The 14,937-nt window shown below is 43.0% G+C and overlaps 1 pseudogene; it reads left to right on the top strand.

The window, feature by feature from the left end:
• The first annotated feature begins 11,877 nt into the window (after positions 1-11,877).
• Positions 11,878-13,940, top strand: LOC100724132 (heterogeneous nuclear ribonucleoprotein H-like; annotated as a pseudogene).
• The last annotated feature ends 997 nt before the right edge of the window (positions 13,941-14,937 follow it).

The raw sequence follows: 14,937 nt of genomic DNA, 5'->3' as shown, positions 1-14,937 counted from the left end.
GGTGAGATTGCCATGGAGAAGAAACAACATGCAACCATCATTAGCAGCATCAGTAAACAAGCATCTTTATTATCCAACACATATATATCAGCCATTGTCAGGCATTACATTCTTGTGTACTGTCACAAACCTGAGCACATGCATGGTTGTCTATGCTAACTACTGCTTATATAACTGTGACAATGGTGTGGGTTTGAAGCAATGTGAATGTTTCCCACATCCCACACCCTCAAAGGTTGGGAAATTGTGTTTATTGTAAGCATCACATCGGGTGGACTCATGCACACAAAGACCATGGTAGCAATAAAGGTAACTGCTTAATACTACTAATGCAACCACAGGGCAGCTTATGGCCATCCACAGCCAGGTGGATCCCAAGGATTCTTAGTACTTGATGAGTAGGTCATACTGTTCCCCTGGGCAGAGAACTCCACACCCAGTTCTTGCAAGGCTTCGTGCTCCTGCCCCTGGTGATCAGGGATATCCATTTTACATTCTACATGCAAGAGGGCCCAAGTACCTCCTTCAACTGCAAATCTGAAGGTTAGCAAAGCAAGGGTCATGTGGTTTAGCATTTCACAAATTTATCCATGAGCCACATCAAGGCCTGGCAAGTGAGGTTGAGGGCCTTGGTCCTGCGTTACCAAGAGTTTCAAGCTGGAGGACTGGGTCTATAACACTTGGTCCTGGTAGCAACACAGCCACCAGATAAAACAACCAGGCCTCCTGTAGAGTATTGTGGCACCTGTTGAGGATGGTGGCACCTATAGTACAGTGTCCCAATAGGGCGATGTGTCTGTGATGATGGGATTAATAGTGTCCTAGATATGTGGAAATCCCCAGGTGCAGTGTCCTGGTCAGTGTCTGATATTTATAGGCAGCTCATGGCCCATATTCATAGGAAGCTCATTGATCTATTAGGCTTCTACAGTTAGCCAATCAATGGACACCACCCTGGTGAGTGATTGCCACCCCAAGTGTTTCTATCATTTATCAATGATATATGGCTGCACAGCTCAAGTGGTACCTACTCCACAGTGGCGTGCCCCAATTCTGTATTTACCTGTTGAATACAGAGGGGCTGCATCCAGTTATGCTCCTTGGTTCCCAACCCCAGCCATTGTGCATAAGAGGCCCCAGTCCCTGTGGTGTAACCTTGCCCTCTGAATCAGCAGCTTGATGGCCTGGTATCTCTGATCCCAGGTTGCTTCCATCAACCAGATTTTCAAAGTCTGCTTATCTGCTCACAGGCTGTCCTCTGTACAGTCTGTAGAACTTGTCACTTAGTGACAGTGCTGGCTGGGATAGCCTTTGGGACACCTCCTGTGAGCTCAACCTTGCATTATTAGACCCATTGTCCCATATCTGTAACAGCTACACTGGGACAGTTTCACTCAACTTTTGCTTCAATTGTTTCTCCAGCTTCCATGTTTCATGGCCATGTAGATTGCATACATGTGTTACAGGTAGAGATGGGAGGTGCTTAGAGTACCTGTGCTTGGGCTGGGGGTTCCTCATCTTGTACCTTCTGTCAAGTAGTAGGCTTCTCATGCAATGTCAGGGAACTCACATAGGGATTGTTCAGGTCATGGGGCCTTAACCTCAGGAGGGGGCAGTGCTCCCTGGGTCGTGCAGTCTGACTTCTGTAGGAGCCAGCCGTGATTCCAAGTCCTCCATGCCATTCGCATGTCTATCACTTCTAAGGCCTTAAACATGTCCTAGAGTGTCAGATGGATCACTTTCCAGTCTCAAGGGCCTCCAACACCACCAAAAAGATGCCTATGATTGACCGCAGGAGCCCAGGTGAAGCCTGTCTACAACCCACAGGGTTTTTCCTTGTGAGGTGCTGTTTACAGAGTCTCCAAGGGGATACTCCCTGCCCACTAGGGGATTCATCCTGCCCACTATGCCACTCAGCTGGGTTGTGAGGCTGAAGGGGTGTTTTCCAGGTGAGGTCCCCAGAGATCACAAAGCATGCAAAGCCCACAGTAGCAACACAGCAGGTAAGTATCATTATTGTTTGCCCCATATTACTGGTCATTGCCAGGCATTCATTCCTGTGCAGGGCCTTCTCTGCTCATCTGAGAGCTCAATACCTCTGCTTGGGTCTCAGACAGTGCCTACTTTGGCCAACCACACAGCCGTCTAGATGGCCAGGACTCTAGTTTCTACTAGGATGCCCTGTCTGTGTCCTCCTTGTGCTCACCCCAGATGTCTGCCACACAGGGTCCCTCTCACAATGCCATCTCAGCTGACACGGCAGCACATTCTGACATAAACCCTAGATCAATAAGCTATTTAATGTGCTTGAACTTGTGAACCACTGAATTCTGTCACCCGTCCTTCAAAGGGTGGGTGAACTAAGTTTGCCATCTTGAATTGCTTTCTGGAGAGCATGAGGTAGGTGGGCCCTGCTCCTTTGGTTTTCTTTCCCCATATTCCCTGAAAGATGTTTGAGAATTTCTTCCCTCACATACACACCACACTCACCAGGCCCTCTGTGGCAAACCATTTGTGGTATACAGCAACATGGATCTGAGATTAGTAGGCTGTATAATATGCAGCTTTTCTATCTCATAATTCTCTGTGTGCTTGTAAGAAATAAACCCAGTTTTACCCAACATGTAGAGATCAATAAAATCTATTTCAGCCATACTTTGATATGTATGGTATAATGCTGAGGTCATAAAACATGCAGCCAGTTTCTAAGGCCAACTGAAAAGGGATTTGGAGAAAATTGTTTATATTCAAGGAACAGTAAAGAAAGATTTCACCAAAAAGCAAGACCTCCCTGGGAACCAGCACTATGTGTGGGACACCACCACCAGGGGAACAGCCAGACCATGAGTCAGCACCATTTTCAGATTATGGGTAAAGAAAACAAGAAATCACAAGAAAGAGAATCAATAAATCAACAAGGAAGCAAACCTTCCCTGTAAAGCAGTGCTGTGCACAGGGCACTGCCACCAACAGGGATAAAGTAGGAGACACTCAGACCCCATGGTTTCCCCATTAGTCAATGCCACTCATGAACTGTGAGGGAAGAGATCAATAATTCACCAAGAAGCAAGTCCTCTGGACCAACCTTTCCTAGTTCAAGTTTCTGCTACCAGTTAGGAGACAGCCAGACCCAGTCCCTTGTGGCATGTGTGATGAAAAACAAGAAGAGCCAGCCACTCCACCACCACCACCACCACCAGTAAATGACTGGCCAATCTCCAGAAACACAGGCTGTGATGAGAGCTATTGAGGTGAAATGCATTTGGATACCTGTGGTGTTTGGTGTTTCACTGACTTTGCAGGTTTATGATCAGTGGTCTGGTATCTACTCAGAGGATAAGGATATGCAGTGTGGCATCTATAGGGGCTCTTCTTGTGAAAGTGGTACCACTGTTAAATTCCATATTCTCTTTAAATGAAGCCCTGTATCATTTCCATTATTTTGTTGGGTTGGGTTTTATTTTATTTCATTTTGTTTGATTTTCTTATATTCGAAGGAATGGGCAGCTATTTCAAAGATAACAAGATATATTATGGTAGCCTTTTTGGATTTACTCCTGTCTTGTTTTGAAGTCCTTTATTGCATTCTTTGTTTTATTTTTATTGGTTCTATTCTGTTCTGTTTGATTTTTACCATGTCTGAAGGTATCTGCACTATTTGGAAGACAAGAGGCATTAAGGCAACTATTGATTTCCTATTGTTTTGAAGTCTTGTGTCACTTACACTAGTTTGTTCTGATTTCCTTTATTTTCTTTTACCTTGCTTGGTTTTATTCTTTTCAAAATAAAAATTAAATTTTAAAAAGAAACTGTTATGGTAGGTGAAAGGACAAGAATAGATATCCCATGGTACTACACATATGTGGAAATTGACTTTCCAGAAAATTCCACAATGTTTCAGTGGAAGAAGAGCAACTTCCATGATAAGTGTATCTGTACACGTGTCAGATGTGCGTATGGTCCATAGAAAGCCACATACAAAGGAGGTTCTTAACCCTTATCTCTTACCATATCAGGATTAACTGAAAAATCAGAAAGGATCAAGGAACAGAACCAAAACGTAAGTCTACAGTAATGTTCATGGTTTAGATGTAAATTTTCACTGAAAGTCTCTTGTGTTTAGAGGGTGATTTTGTCATAGGGGTTCTATGCTTCTCCATGGGTTTATGCACTGTTGAGTTCCCAGGATGGAGTTGTTAATGTGACTCTTCTGGGAAGTGGGTCAGGGTTTGAGGAGGGAAAATGTGTATCATTCTCCCTCCTGGCACCTCACTTCCTACCTTGCTTCTGTGCCATTAGGTCACCAGCTTTCTCTCTCTACCACTTCTACTATGTGGTGTCTGCCCTGGAGTCAACCCAGGACTAACACCACTGACAGCCAGTACAAACCTGCCCACCTTTAGTTGTGGAATTGGGTATCATATCCCAAGAATGTGTAAATAACAAATACACATTTCTATGGGACAAAATTGGGTTTCTTCAGGGATAGGTAGAAAATTCCAATGAGCAACTTTGTAAAAAAGGATCCATAACAGAACAAAAAATTATAAATTAGGTTTCATTGAAATTATGAACTGCTCCATAAAAGACTTGTTACAAGAATAAAAGGATACCTACAGATATGGCTCAGTGGAACAAGCACCTGTCTGACAAATATGAGGTCCTTAAATCAATTCCTGATACAAAAATAAAATAAAATAAGGCCAAGTGATAGAATGACATAAAATATTTGGAAGTAATGTATCCGAGAAATACTTATTTATATGCCATAAAAGACATAGAAAACACAACAGCAGGCAATTTCAAAATATGGAAAACAAAGGCAAGAGAATTGGAGAAAATATTTCAGCCATGAACACAATTAGACTGAAAATAAACACAGACATGTTTCTTATCATTCTCAGTTACCAGGTGAGTGAATGTTCATCCCACAAGGTGGTATCAGTGATTATCTTGAAAGAGCATTGAAGAGCAGACTTTATCTTTTAGTTCAAAACACATTGTTGTTGGTGAGAAAGGGCAGAAAGGAGACTTCATCTGCCTTGCTAGTGGTACATTCACTTCAGACATCATTTTGGCAGTTAATTTAAGAGTAACACATCTGACTAGCTTAGGATTCTTTGCATCCTATCCTCTCTACTTAATACAAAGAATATTATAAAAGAGTCAGGTCAACTTTGTTCCGGATAACTGAGAACTGTAATGTAAATATCAAATATCAGCTGAAAGAACAAACAAACTACAAAGGTGCTGTGTATCAGGAATCCATGGACTTTGCTGGGGCTATCATCATAACAGCTTACTGAACAGAGCTACAGACTCAGTGAAGACACTACTGTGGCAGAATCTGCACTCAGGCTCTGTCCCTTGCTTACAAGTAGGACTCAGGACAAATGCCTTGTGTCTCCTCTGCCTGTTTTCCCTTTTGTCACTCAAGGCTCCTCAGTCTCTCATCAGGGAAGCTGGAGAGATAGCAGTGACATCACAGAGCCAGAGATCCAGAGAGTGATAAAAATCAAACAAACAAAATGAAAAAAACAAAAAGCCACAATGCAGGAACAAACACAAGAGGGAACCAGCAGGAGGTTGGTGAGTTATTTATGTGTGGAACTTAGAAGTCACATCACATGGTGTCTGCCATATCTGTTGGTGAAGCATGAGTGAGGGGTTGGGGAAAGAGCTCGGGGTAGAGCACTTGCTTACCATGCATGGGGCACTGGGCTCATTTTCAGCACTGCTAATGGTAATTAATAATAATAATAATAATAATAATAATAGCTAACTGTGATCCATACTTAAAGAACAAGGAATGTGTTACTCAGGATGTGACCATCGGAAGGTAAGCTGTCAGCTGTTGAGCAGAAGCCCAGGTCATGGCCATGGTGACTCACACAGGTGTGAATCTAGAAACAGTGCCAGTAGATTTGGGGGTGCAGCTCCATCCAAAGTGCTTGCTTATCCTGTATGAGGTCCAGACTCAAGACCACAGCAACAATGCATAAAAGAAATTGTGATGCTTAGGGAACATAAGGATGGCTGAACTGATGTACTTCCACCCCTTCAGGATGCCTCCAGGGAAACATGTCCAGGAGGTGAGTGTCATTTCCACCACCACATAGCAGGAAACAGGCCTGTGTGCATTGTATTCACCTCCATCCCAGCCCATCCTGGATTTCACCTCTAATGCTGTACACTTTGTGCATATGACACCAGCCCACAGGTTTTACAAAGATCATATAACACCACTGATGATGTCCTTAGCAAGCCGAAGCCAGGATGACATCTGTAGAGCAGGGGACCCTTGGAATGTCCTGAGAAGAATGGTATTTTTTCTAGCCTTATGGAGGAAATCAGAGTGAAAAGTGAGGTCTAAGGTCAGATCTTTATTCTCAGAGATGGGGCCCTGGCTGCACTGCTGCTTTTCCTTCCCTAGGGGGAAGTTGTGCCTCCTTCCAAGGACCCCTCATTTGTATGAAGCTGTCCTGTTTATTGTGAAGGATGCTGGAGAGTCATTCCATGGGCTTCCATGGTACCCAATGTAGGAATATCTGGGGGATACCAGCAGACCCACGTCCACTCAGACATCATGGAGGGAGTTGATTGTTGCCTTTAATCATCAATGTAGCAGCCAACGACCATGATGCAATGACCAGTGCAGAAATAACCACTGCTCTCTTGTGACTTCATGTTACTCAGGCCACACAGATCCTGGAGAGCACACCAGGTACTACGCACATCATGGTGAATGTGCCTAAGTTCCTGTCCCCTGTAAATGTAGACACATAATAGGGGAAGGTAAACCCTGATAGGCACACAGAATGGAGTGATGCATCGGTATATGAGCTGAAGTTGGTGGAAAGGCAAGCAGGATGCACTCCCTCTGTCCACTCACTTCTCAGATAGTTATAGAGCAGCACCCTGTAGAGCACCCATGAGTAGAGTAACAATGCAGAATCCACTCTGTTTCTCACAGTGGCAACATGCGATGAGGGCACAAAAGGGAGATGAGTTTCAGGCTTTCCAGAATAGTGGGGGCAGGTGGTCACAGCACTATCCAGGCACTTCTGTCAGCAGGTGAGGGCTGCATGGACCAGCCTTAAAGAAGGCAAAGAAAAGGCTGGGGCTGGGCTCTCTGCAGTTGGAGCCGGAGTCTGCTGTCCAATTCCAAAGTAGGTCCCAGGTGGGCAGTTTGGAGGGAGGCCAGACCTGCACTGCTGCCTATTCCTGTCCTCCCAGGAACAGACCCTCCCATTTTAACTCGTGGCAGGTGCTGCTGAGACAGGTGGGACACACCACTCAACCTAACCTGGCTGTGTCAGACCAAACTGAGCTCACTGAAGGTGAGCTGTTTGTCTCTGGGTCTGTTTGTCTGTGGGAGGGCACAGGGCACTTTACACAGAGAAAGACTCCCATATTTGGGGCCTCTGGCAACTCTGAAGCATGCAGAAGTGAGTGGGGGTGAGGCAGAATGGGAAGCTTTGCTGAGGTGGATTTGTGCACACAGTTGTCTCTGACATGCCCTAGAACTTTCTGGGGCCTGCAAGGAACAAGAACAGTTGGTGATCTTTTCTCCTTTTGCTGATGTAGGTTTGGTACCTGACTGAGCTCAAGTCCTCCTTGCAGGTCCTGTGCCAGCTCCACCTCCAGTGACCTCATCAGCTCTAGGAACAATGCGAAAACTATGGCCACGTACCCTGTCACCATGAATTCTAGAGCTGGGGCTCCTGCTGGCTGCACAGTAGATATTATTCTGAGCTCCAACTCCAAATTCTAAGATAATATTAATCAAAAGTTAAGATTTCCCCAGATTGAACACATTCAGTTCAGTAGCACCTAAGCACATCATCAATTTGCAGAATCTTCACATCTGTCAAGTTTTAGCTTTCTGTTCAGTGTTGGACCCATCCATACTCCTTTACTCTCCTTCTAGACTCCACCCACTTCTGACCTTTCTCTTGCTGTGATTTGCTACTCTGGATCTTTCATGTCAGTGCATCAGATTCTGTTTGGACAAAGGTTACTGGAGGAGACTGGCTGCTATTGCCCCTTGTTAGAAGAGAAAACCCCAGATAGAAAAGGTCTACAGGGAAAATGTAGAGAGCATTGTGGATCTACTCCCCTTTCTATGTTGGAAAAGATTTTCCCTGATTTCAGTGATAGAAGGAAGATAGGAGGGGCTGATTCTATTTTAAAACCAAAACAAGATTAATTTAGAAACCGCAACAGAAAATCTTTCCTTACAAGCAACATTCAGATAGATGGTTTGTATTAAAGGTATAAAAGAGGTCTCATGTATCCATTTTGTGAAACATATGACAAATTCCTGTAATTCAAAAGAGAATCACCACACATGATCCACAAATGCAGAAAACACCCAGCCTCCTAATTCTGATTTATGCAAGCATACATCCCATGGGTATTCTGTGTGCCTATCCCATGGCACGTTTTAAGGCAGGTGCTAAACAGCACTGTGGAGATCAAGCGGGTAGAGCTGAACCCTGTCCCACAGCTCCCATCAGAATTCTACACAGGGGTCTCTGGAACTGGCAGAGCTAAGAATAGAGGTTTATTCCACACAGAGAGCTGCATAGCTTTTCAAAATTTCTTTTCAAGACTTAATGGTTGATTGATTGTATCAACCTGAGACATTTAAAAGCTTAACTAAATCGGTTTAACAGCTCTACACCCAAGGATGGAGAAGACCCACTATAGGGTGGGTCATCACCTGGAGGTATAAAAGTGGAGGAGGAAGGACAAATTCATTCCATTCTTGTGAGAAGCTCCATTTTTCAACTTTGGTTTGGAGGTTGTCTCCTGGCTTCCATTGTAGACTCTTAAGCTTTCCAGAATAGACTCTTCAGGCTTTCATCTTAGAGCCTTTGGCCTTCTGTCAAAGACACATCACCCTTCAGGTGGATTTGCACGAGACACCGGGGTAAACTCCAGAGTTTGGATTGAATCCTTCAGCGTCCAGTGTATAGGCACCCTCTATAAGCTTCCTCATCTGACTGTGGCTGAAAATCTTAAGCCAATCTTGTTATTTCTTTTACACCTGTTTATCTTGTGTTATACTGGTTTTCTCTAGTGAAACCTTAATACAGATTTTGGTACCAAAGAGTGGGGTCATTTGCTGTGACTATACCTATGTTTTTTGTGAGGCTTTGGAAATGGCTCGAGAGCAGAGTTTGGAAAGATTTGGACATATTGCCCTGGTGCACAGAGCTGGAGCAGCTTAAGCTGTTCTGTAGAAGACATTCTGGTCAGAGCTCAGGAAACAGGAAGGTTGATAGAAAGCCTCATGGTAATGACCAGGCTTGGGATGTTTCTCCTGAGAAGGACTACATTGGTTATTGGAATCTCCAAGATGTGTATTATGGCTTAGAAGAAAGATTGTCTGCATTTTGTTCATGTCCAGTGACTTTGCCTGATACTGAAACAAAGGGCAATGAATTGATTATTCTGGAAAAGATAATTTCAAAGCAGTCAAATGAAAAGTTGAAGCTGTGGCATGGCTATTGTTGGGGGCTTTTAGCCAGCTTTATGTTGCAAATCAAGAGCAAAGTGCTGAGTAGGATGATTTACAACTCTGTGAATTTGTCCTGAAGGAAAATTCCAAGGAAGTTGTGTATTGTAAACACAAGGTTGAGACTTTGATTGCTGAGGAGAAACAGATATAAGAATAATGACCATGGGAAGCATCAGGTCCCCAAGTTTTGCAGCTTTGAAACTGCAAAAGTGAAAGAATTTGCTTAGAGGAGACAGCTGCAGAGCGCCATGCTCCAAAATGTCGATGGAGGCCACATGAAGTTCCAGAATGGTGGCAACACAGAGAAGCTTTTCTTCACAATCAGGTTCACAAAGCCCAATGATCCAGGCAATCAGCCCCTACAGCCAAGAGAGAGAGAATTCTGGCTACTGCTCCAGCTGGCAGCAAACCTTGGCTGCATCCACATGGTGATGATTTTAGATGCAAGTAAAATGCATAAATTCTGAAGGTAAAATTGCTTCAAACTTGATTGCAAAGGGCCTGGGAGGCTAAGCAGTATGCCACTGAGAGGGCAGTTCATAAAGATGTAAGGGTGAAGCCAAGTGTGCAATGGAGACCCCAGAAGTTTGGAAAATCCAGGAATGTGGATCATCCAAGGAAAGCTGCAAGAACTAAGCAGAGAGTGTATAAGACAGAAGTTGTAAGCCGGGCATGGTGGCTCATGCCTGTAATCCCAGCACATGGGAGGCTGAGGTGGAAGGATCGTTGTGAGTTCAAGACCAGCCTGGGCTAAAAAATGAGCTCAAGGCCAGAAGTGAACTGCATAGCAAGACCTTGTTTCAAAAAGACAAAAAAGAAATAAAGATTACAAATATAGCCACATAACTAATATTGCTTCACTACAGTGAGAGTACATGGATGACATCACTAACCTTGGTCAGTAATCCATAATTGAGTCTTGCAAGAAAATTTAAAAAAAAGAGAGAAGTGGTAAGAGGTGATATCCCCAGAAGTGGGGGTAAAATCATTCAAACCTTTTGGAATTTGCAACCAGATTGTTTCAAATGCTAAGCATGAAACTCTAGAACTTAATGTCCACCCTGCTGGATGTTGGATTGCTTTGTTTCTAATGATTTACATTCCCCTGTTTGTAAATTTTGGAATGGCAATGTTTATCTTATGCCTCTGTATTTCAGAAATGTTTAACCTTGTTTCATTGTTACAGGTGGTTACAGTTAAGAGTTTGTCATAGATCTTGGAGAAGAATTGAGATCTGGACTTTTCAGCAATGCTGGCACAGTTAGGACTTTGCCAACTCTTGGAGATAGACTAAATGTTTTTTTGTATAAAGGATGTTCATGAGTCCTGGGGTCCAGAGGTGGAATGTCTGTGGCCCCCAGGCCTCATGTGTTTACATTATGCTTTTGTGATTGGTTCATTGTTTAGCACTTGGATTAGGGGTGTGAGTGCTACACTCATCTAGGGGTGGAACCAGGATGTGCTGTAATGGCGGGAAGAAGGCCTGTCTTGTTCCTTTGCCTGTTTCTTCATTGCTGTTTGCAGCCTTCATGAACTGTGTTCCAACCATGCCAGCCTGCCCTGGAGCCAACTAAGTATGGACTGAAACCTCCAAAAATCATAGGAAATAAATGTTTCCTTTCTCAAATTTTGGCATCAGGTATTTTTTCTCAGCAACCAGTAAAAAAGCTAAGACAGACCTGCACTCAATTCCTAGAATACTGTTAAGAAAAACAAACAAACCAAAAACTGTGAGCAACGTGAGGGGCTGCAGAGTACCATTGCCTAGTTTTTCTGAAGAGCTATATTCTCCCAAGTAGCTTGAACCTTCACACCTTTCTTGGGCACTTTGATTTTAAAAATGATCAATTCGATGAGGGATAGGGAAAGAAGGATGTTCACCCAAGAATACAAAATCTCAGTTACGGTGGAGAAGAAATTTTGAATTCTCTACTAAACTGCAGGATGATCACAGTTAATAAGAAGGATAGATTTCAAAACTGTTAACAGTGGCATTTGTAGTCCTAGTCACCGTGAAAGAATTTTTAGATTAGGAAGGTGGTAGGTACATTAACTAGATTGGTTCTTTCTACAAAGGAGCCATAGATCAAAAGCATATTTTGTCCCATAAACATACATAATCATTGTGAATTGCTAAGTAAAGATAGCCTGTACCTGTACTGCCAGCCAGAACTCTGGGATGCTAATGAAGGAGGATCACAAGTATAAACCCAACCTGCTGAATTGAGTAAATTATTTAGACCCAGTCCCCAAAATTAAAAAAAAAATTAAAACAAAAACAAATTTTAAAAGTGCAAGGGTAGGGCCATTTCTTCTCAGTCGCATCAGAGTTGTTAGTGTAGTCTGCCTGGACCCCGGGAGCCTGTAGGAGAAGATGATGCTGGGCACCGAAGTTGGAGAGGAGTTCGTGGTGAAGGTGCGGGGTTTGCCTTGGTCCTGCTCGGCTGACGAGGTGCAGCGGTTCTTCTCCGACTGCAAAATTCAAAATGGTGCTCAAGGTATTTGTTTCATCTACACCAGAGAAGGCAGACCGAGTGGCGAGGCTTTTGTTGAACTTGAATCCGAAGATGAAGTCAAACTGGCCCTGAAAAAAAGACAGAGAAACTATGGGACACAGATATGTTGAAGTATTCAAGTCAAACAACGTTGAAATGGATTGGGTGTTGAAGCATACTGGTCCAAATAGTCCTGACACGGCCAATGATGGCTTTGTACGGCTTAGAGAACTCCCCTTTGGATGTAGCAAGGAAGAAATTGTTCAGTTCTTCTCAGGGTTGGAAATCGTGCCAAATGGGATAACATTGCCAGTGGACTTCCAGGGGAGGAGTACAGGGGAGGCCTTCGTGCAGTTTGCTTCACAGGAAATAGCTGAAGAGGCTCTAAAGAAACACAAGGAAAGAATAGGGCACAGGTATATTGAGATCTTTACGAGCAGTCGGCTGAAGTTAGAACTCACTATGACCCACCACAAAAGCTTATGGCCATGCAGCGGCCAGGCCCCTATGACAGACCTGGGGCCGGCAGAGGGTATAACAGCATTGGCAGAGAAGCTGGCTTTGAGAGGATGAGGCGTGATGCCTACGGTGGAAGCTATGATGATTACAATGGCTATAATGATGACTATGGATTTGGGTCAGATAGATTTGGAAGAGACCTCAATTACTGTTTTTCAGGAATGTCTGATCACAGATATGGGGATGGTCGCTTTACTTTCCAGAGCACAACTGGACATTGTGTGCACATGCGGGGATTACCGTACCGGGCTACCGAGAATGACATTTATAATTTCTTTTCACTGCTCAACCCTGTGAGAGTACACATTGAGATAGGTCCTGATGGGAGAGTTACTGGGGAAGCAGATGTTGAATTCGCAACTCATGAAGATGCTGTTGCAGCCATGTCAAAAGACAAAGCAAATACGCAACACAGATATGTAGAACTCTTCTTGAATTCTACAGCAGGAGCAAGCGGTAGTGCTTATGGTAGCCAAATGATGGGAGGCATGGGCTTGTCAAACCAGTCCAGTTATGGTGGCCCGGCCAGCTAGCAGCTGAGCGGTGGCTATGGAGGCGGCTACGGCGGCCAGAGCAGCATGAGTGGCTATGACCAAGTTTTACAGGAAAACTCCAGTGATTTTCAATCAAACATTGCATAGGCAGCCAAGGAGCAGTGGACAGCAGCTACTACAGTAGTGGACGCCGCGCATCCGTGGGAGTGAATGGCATGGGAGGGGTGTCTAGCATGTCCAGCGTGAGTGGTGGCTGGGGAATGTAACTCCTCCCGCTCACTGACTCCTGGTCAACTTTTTTAAAGGAAAAAACACCTTCATTCAGTTTAACAGTTTTTTGCAATCCAAGCTTGTGATTTATGCTTACTCTTATCAGTGAAAATCAGGATTGTTTTCAAGAGTCAAGGTTCAATATTTTTGAACACAAGTTATTCAGCATATAAATAACATCGGAGTTGAGTAGACTGTAACTGTTAAATGCTTTTCAGCTTTTCTCAAGTTAGTTATATTGTAGGATGTACTTAAGCAGTAAGTGTATTAGGTTAAAGCAGTTGAATTATGTTACATGTTGCTCATACCACGTTACAGAACACTGTTCGGATGCATGTTGAAAGACATGCTGTTTTGTAAATTCAGTAGAGGAGCTGTCTACAATTACAGTAAAACATTTGGCATGTTAATTCTAGTTTCATTTAGTAACCTGTAAGGCACGTAAATTTAAACTTTTTTTTTAAGTTAATGGGGAACTTTTGAGATGCAATACCAGTACCTTAGGATTCGGTCTTGGTGTTTGTATGAAATTCTGAGGCCTTGATTTAAATCTCATTGTATTGTGATTTCCTTTTTAGGTGTATTGCGCTAAGTGAAACTTGTCAAATAAATCTTTCAAAAACTGCAAAAAAAAAAGTGCAAGGGTATATAGCTGATGCAGGTATATAATATTACCATACAGTTTCATAGTATATAAAGTTATTTAAAGCATTTATAGTATACAAAGTATAATATAGTTTCATAGTATATAAACTGCATAGTATGAAAACTTTAATCTACTTATGTGTTTCCATATTTTCTTTATTAATATCTACTTGTGCCACATTAAAATAAGAAAAGAGGAAAAAAGAGTCATATGTTTTGTTCTGAGACAAGGTTTTGCTATGCACTGCAGGCTGACCTCGAACTCACCATGTATTTCAGGCTAGCCTCCAACTCTCTGTGAGCTTCATGACTAACCCTCCCAAGTTCTGGGATTACAAGCATGCACCACCATGCCTTGCAAGAAAGTGTTTTTTTTTTTAATTTTTTATTGTAAAGAGGATAAAACCAAATGAAATAAAGCAGAATAGAGTCAATCAAAACAAAAGGATGAACATGGTACATGACTTAAAAAAAAATCTAACAGTAGGATGTGTGGCCTGTCTCTCAGCCTGCACAGAGAACGACCCAACACCTTACTGAACTCCAAATTTCTCCACATAATTGGGCAAATACCTAGATTTTGAAAATGTCTGCTGTAAACATGCCTTGTTTAAGAACCAACTCATATCAAGTGCAGAATACAGAACTTTGATTTAGTATTTCCAATTTCTGGAATTTATCCCAAGAAAAAGAAGATATATGCTCAATGCAGTTTTTCCAAGAGGAACTAGACTTGTGTACACGGTCAGTAACAGGATAACTAAGTACAAGTCTACCTATGCATGTAATATAAATATTCAACACCATGCAAATATATGATATGAGCAGAACAGCGTAGTAATCATTAGAGACAGCTGAATATGGGACAAGATGGGTATTCTGCAGCAGGGTTCAGCAATGTGGCTGAATTATTTTTATTTGTGGATTTAAATTTTTAAAACCTACTGGTCACACTTTGCCTTGTCAAAGCCCCATGCTGCATTCAGTC

This window comes from Cavia porcellus, unplaced genomic scaffold (assembly GCF_034190915.1).
Source record: "Cavia porcellus strain 051 isolate PalLab524CR breed Dunkin Hartley unplaced genomic scaffold, mCavPor4.1 scaffold_34, whole genome shotgun sequence".
NCBI classification, from domain to species: Eukaryota; Metazoa; Chordata; class Mammalia; order Rodentia; family Caviidae; genus Cavia; species Cavia porcellus.
The sequence above is the reverse complement of the archived record's forward strand: the minus strand, read 5'-3'. Positions and strand labels throughout refer to the sequence as shown.